The sequence below is a fragment of the Talpa occidentalis genome, unplaced genomic scaffold (genome assembly GCF_014898055.3).
Source record: "Talpa occidentalis isolate TD23 unplaced genomic scaffold, MPIMG_talOcc4v2.1, whole genome shotgun sequence".
In the NCBI taxonomy this organism is placed as follows: Eukaryota; Metazoa; Chordata; class Mammalia; order Eulipotyphla; family Talpidae; genus Talpa; species Talpa occidentalis.
The window spans coordinates 4,059,975-4,065,919 of NW_026555331.1; positions in this window are offsets into that span (position 1 = coordinate 4,059,975).

Consider the following 5,945-nt stretch of genomic DNA (forward strand, 5'->3'; position numbering starts at 1 on the left):
GGCTGCTCCTGGGGCGGCCCCGCCGCGGCCGCTCGGGAGCCCGGCCCGGCCCTGCCGCGCGCGTCGAGCGGCTGGTCCGGCACCCGCGCCCGGGCCTGGGGGCGCCTCCGCCGGGCGGGCCGGCCGGGCGGGGGCGGGGCCAAGAGGGTGGGCGGGGCCCTTGGGGGCGGGGCCGAGAAGGGGCCGTACCCGCCGAGCCGGGCGGGGACTGGGGCGGGGCCGAAGGCCGGGGGCGGGGCCTGAGCCGAGGACTGGCCTGCGGGCCCGGGAGCAGGGGCGGGGTCTGGGCGGGGCCGAGGGGCGGGGTCTGGGTTAGGGGCGGGGCCCGGTGGTCGTCATTTCCGAACAAGCCCCTCGGGACCCCGCGCGCGTCTGCGCCCTCGCGCTCCCCGCCCTGGCCGCTGCCCGGGGGAGCCGCTGCCCGCGGGAGCCGAGGGAGGATGGGTGGGGCCCGCGGGCGGGCGTGAAGGTCCCTGACCGCGGCCCTGCGCGGAGGCCTTGGAGGGGCCCGGGCCGGCGCGCCCCTCGCGCCTCCTCCGGGAAGTCCTCCGGGCCGAGGCGCGGGGTTGGCGGGGTTGGCCGGCGCGGGCAGCCGCGGGGCCGGCGGGGACGGCACAGAAACATCCGCGCCTAGTTCATAAGAGCAGCCGCGTCCAGTAGGAGGTTAAGTGAGGCCAGACAGGCCGGCCGGCCAGCTCCTAGCGATGCCCAGGCCAGGCCGCCAGCCCCGGGCTGGACCAGGGAAAGGGGCGTCGCGCCAGGAGGCCGACTTGGACAGAGAGCCTGGGACCAGGCCCGCTGCCTGGCAGGTGACCGTGGGCCAGGCCTCCTGAGGGCCCTGTGACATGCCCTGGACCCCAGGGGAACTTCTCTGTTCCAGTAAGACACTGATTCCCTGTTTTTTAAAACAAGTGCTTAAAAATACGGTCACACATCTGTGATTCCTGTTTTACTCAGCCTAGGAAGAAAAGGGCCAATAACTGCAAAGCAGCATCAGAATGAAAGGGGGCCGGGAGGGTGGACCTGGCCTGGACCCTGGGGGCGTCCTTCATCCTTGGAGCCCGGCAGGCCCTGCTGTAGCCTGACTGCCAGGAAGGAGGGTGGGCTGCTCTCTGTCCTCAGCTCCCTAACCGTCCTGAGGCCCCAGGTGGCTCTCGCTCAGGTCTCAGGCTGCCTGGCCTCCGCACGGCCCTCAGTGAGCCGTGACAAGTAGTCACTGATTGCGAAGGACAGATTTTGCTCATTCTTGTCTGGTTTTCACCACCGCGTCCTTGTGTTTGGCACCCTCCGTAGCAGGCAGGGCTGTGCGTGTCTCCCGGGAATCTCCAGGAGGGGCAGGAGCCAGGACTCCGAAAGCAGCAGAGCCTGTGCTTAGAGGGACCTGGGCTGGAGTCAGCTGCGGGTGTGTGACTTCCGAGCCCCTCCTCGCCCCAAGCCTGTGCTTCCTGTTTATGCAGACCCTGCAGGGTGGGGCTGGGATTCCAGGAGGCAGGCACTTGGCAGCTCTCCCGGTGGGGACCCAGTAGGACGCAAGCAGAGCGGTGCTCCTTTTCCTCCGACGGGGATAGGCTTCAGGAAGAGGTCCAGGTTGGAGGGGCGAGCCCCAGGGGCTCCAGCCACGAGCAGGCCCACATAAGTCCACTTCTCTAGGACGCCTTCACTGCCAGGGTGGCCCAGCTGACCTCCAAGGGGCTCCTGGCTCCTGGCTCTGAGCTTTCTGTAATCCCTGCTGCTCTGCCCCAGGTGCTTCCTCAGCGCTGCAGAAAGCTTTGCCCGTCCCTGAGGACATGGGCTTGGAGCTACCCAGCAGCCAAAACCAGAGGCGGAAAGGCCACAGAGTGTCACTGAGAGACAGGTAGCCTGGGGGGGGGGGGGGAGGAGCTTGTTGAACCTGCTACCCACCCCCCACCTGGTGATCTCAGCGCCCCACAGCAGAGCCCAGGCAAGTGAAGTTGAAATTGGCTGAAGGACTTGCCGGCCAGTGCCCCCTTCAGCCTCTGGGCCTGCAAATGGGTCTGCTGCTCTGGCTAACTCTCAGGAATTCTTTGAAGTTCAGATGGGAAAATAGTTTGTAAATAATAAAATACTGATGCAAAAAGGGGGCATGAGCAGAATGTACAGAATAGACGGAAAGACCCAGGGTTGTTCGTGTTGGCATGGTTGACCGGCAGGAATTCCATCCCGGTAAACAATTAGCTACTCCATGGCGTAGAGGAGGCCTGGCCTCCCAGTGCTCCTGGGGCCTGTTGCCAGGGGTAGGTTTGAAGTACAATTCTTTTGACAAAATAGAGGGGCAAGAGATGTAGGGGGTGTGCCACGGCGTGGGGCTCAGCGAGGATATCCTGCCTGTGACACCAAAAGCTCAATGAGAGAAAAAAATAAGTGAATTCATCAAAATAAAAACGCGGTGGCTCAAAGGGTTCTCTCCAAATAACGGAAAGGAGGCCCACAAATAGGAGAAAACCCTCGCAGCGCATTATCAGATGGGGAGCTGGAAGCAGGGCTGCGTGACGCTCTCCGCAGCTCAGCCACGCAAGGCCATTGAACCCCTTCAATGGCCAGGGATGCGACACTGTCCAAGGAGGCTGCTCCGTGGCCGTCAAGTCAGCACGAAAGTCGCTAAATGTCACCACTCACTAAGGAAATGGAGGCGCAGACACCCCTCGCGCCCCTCAGGAGAGCCACTGCGGGGAAAACAGAAAACGAGGCAGCTGGCTGGCCGTGCGGGTGGCCCCCTGAGGGTGCTGGTGGGCAGGAGCAGATTCCCTGCGCAGTGGCTGCGGAATGCACGCAGCTCAGCCGTTCTCCAAATCCTCAGCCCGGCACTCCCGCGAGAGCCGGCCCGCAAGCAGGGGCCTGGGCCTCCACACACCCATGCCCACGGCAGAGCCGTCCACCACGGCCAGTGGCCACCAACAGATGGCGGGATGGCGAGTCTTGCTTGAACCCGCGAGGCGCTGGCCTCGCCCTGCTGCTGCATGTCCAGCTGCTGGTGCTCGCGTCCCTGCGGCCCCGGCCCTCCTCCACGTGTGACGGGTCGTGGCGCCTTCATGCGCAGATAATCAGGTGTGAAAAGGATCTAACCTGTGAGCATTGCTTTGACTCTTCTTGTCTCACAGGGCCTTGAAGGCACCAACGACAGCTCCCGGGGCCGTGCAGGTGAGATCCCACGGGACACTTCAGCCGCCCCGCCGCCGCCCCTCCCTGCTCAAGGACAGTTGTGGGGCTGGGCAGCGGCTGAGTCCCACAGGCACCGCAGGCGCTTCTCGGGTGCAGTCAGTCTTCAAAACCCTGGGCTCAGTCTATGTTATGTAAGTCGCAAAACGGAAGTAATTGTACTTCCCTCCTCCGAATAAAACCATTTATTTCTGCTCAAGAAATACTTGCTGCTGCTGGCCTGGCAGCCCTGTGTGTAACAGGCCTGCATGCAGCAGGCAAACTAGCATCTGCCCCCCTGCACCCGGCAGGCAGCTGGCCCCGAGGGGTCACTCTGTGCACCCAGCTCTGTGTCTGGCATAAAGTAACAGGTGCAGAGGAGCACCTGGTGAGTCGAAGCTGGTGCTTCTGCACTTGGTTAAGCCCCGCCTGGCAGGGCCACGCCACAGCCACTTGCCAGCCCCATGCTGCATAAAAGAAAGCACAGCCTGTGGCCACCGCCAGGGCCAGAGCAGATAAAGCTGTGAGGGCCTGGGGACGTGAGCCAGGGCCAGGACGGGAGCTCTCGGCCTCCACCCTCCAGCTTATGGGCAGGGACGTCCCTGTGCTGATAGTTAGACTTTTGTAAACACGAAATACCTTATCAGAAAAAAAGAAAGAAAGGAATGATCTCGAATATTCTGGAATATTAATGTGTGTAGAGCAATGTGATTGCCGTGAAAATACCGTGCCCAGCTCCAGAGCCGGAGACATGGTCTGCAGCTGGGAAGGATGGGCTGAGATGAGGATGAACAAGGTGACCTCAGAGAAGGGGAACTCTCTCACCCCCACTTCCCACGTCCCCCTCCCCAGGGGCTTGTGGCTGAGGAGCCCCACCCAGCCCACCTCCCACCAACAGAGTCCTGCTCCAAAGCTCAGCTGCTCCTAGGAGGGTCTCCTTGCAGAGAGCTCTAGGGTGAGAAGGGAGGGGAGGGGTATGCTGGGAAGCCGCTGGTCCCCATTGCAGCTGTGGCCTGGGGCTAGGCCCCTGAGAAGCAGTGTGGGCCCAGGCCTGAGGGTGACCAGACACAGCCTCCTCTGTATGAAGAAATACAGGAAGCTGTGGTCGGGCTGCTGCCGAATGCTCCGTGGGGAGGAAGGGCACAGATGTGAGAACTGTCTTAACCCTTCCGGGCTGGGAATCTAGCAAATAAAAATAGACAGCTAACAGTAAGTGGGGGAGAAAGAGGAAGTCAGGTACCAGCCTGCTCCCAAGGGCCCAGGAGGGAAGCCCAAGGTTACCCAAGGTGACTTTCCTTTGTGCCCCCTGTCCTGGAATGCTCTTTCCCCTTTCCTGCCCTGACTTCCCTCTACTCTGACGCCTCCTCCAGGCAGCCCTCCCTAGTCTGCCCCCACCCTTTCCCCACCCAGCCGCTGCCCTGCTCCTTCACTTCTCTGCCACCAGTGGAGCCACTTAGACCCATTCCCAGGTGCGCTTGTGTGTGCATGCATGTGTCTGCGTGTGTGTGCATGGGGCACGTGTGCATGTGTGTGCCAGTATGTGCTGCACGTGCACACCCCATGCCCCTATGCGTCTAGGTGGGGAGGGGGGATGGAGAGCCACATGATGGAGGGTGGTCAGGATGAGGCTGGTCCCCGGGCCTGGCCCCCGCCCTCCCCCCACCCCCCAGACATCCTCCCTGAGCTCTGGACCCCTTTAAAGAACAACACACAGGTCTTCCTGGAAGGAAGTAGCCGCTCCCACTTCCTTTGCCTCTAGGAACTGTGAGCGAGGGTGAGGCCCAGGGCCCAGCAGGGGCTGCTGAGACGTCCCGTCCACAAGGGAGAACTGGGGACATGACATCAGCTTTAGATCAACTTGATCAAGTGATGCGGAAGGGCCTGGTGGGAGTCAGCCCAGATAGGTTTGTTTAAAACAGCGTGGGCTGTGGGCTGCGAAGTTCTCACCACCTGCAACCCGGCCTTCCCCAGGTGGGCACAGGGCTGCCCAAGACCAGAGCCAGAGGAGGAGGGTCCCAAGGCTACTGGCCCAGGATGGGTTCCTCCTCCCCTGCTGGGCGGGGGTGCAGTGGACAGAGCTGGGTTCCATCTGCCCACCTCCTTTCACTCATGCCAACTATCCCCAGGATAAGGGCCAGGGGAACCTACAGTGGCCTTGCAGCTCTTCTGCTGGACCGATGCCCTTCCTGCTTCTGACCTGGCTCTTGTTCAAGAGCAATGGGTCCAGCCCATCCCTCCTGGCAGCTGCCGCAAGCTCAACATCCAGTCCCAGCCTCGCCACCCTGCATTCCCGCCAGCACGTGCCCCAGCCTCTGCCCAATGCCTCAGACCCCTGGGTAGGCCCAGGCCCTCTGAAAGCAAACCTCAGTGGGGCTAAACAGGCCAGAGCGGCAGCAGAGGAAATATGGCAAGAAAATATGGAAAGGAGCTGGGGCGTCTGTCAGGCTGTGGTGGAGCAATTTGGGGTCCCCCCCAATTCACGCCTCCCAGAACCTTAGACTGTGAGCAGACTTTGGAAACAGGACTTTGCAGAGGCCGCCAGCTGAGCAAGGCCAGGGCAGACGGGGTCTGATGAGCCCTAAATTCAGCGACTCTTTATAAGCAGAGTCACAGACTCAGACCCACATAGGGGAGACAGCAGTGAAGGAGTTTGGGGTGCTGGGGAATAGGGAAAATGGTTAAGTCAGGCTCATTTCTGTCTTCCGGCCTCTGACCTCTACAGCCAGAGGCCTCTCTCTCCCGCCAGGTTTCACAGCCCACATGTGAGATTGAGGGCTTGAGCACCCGCC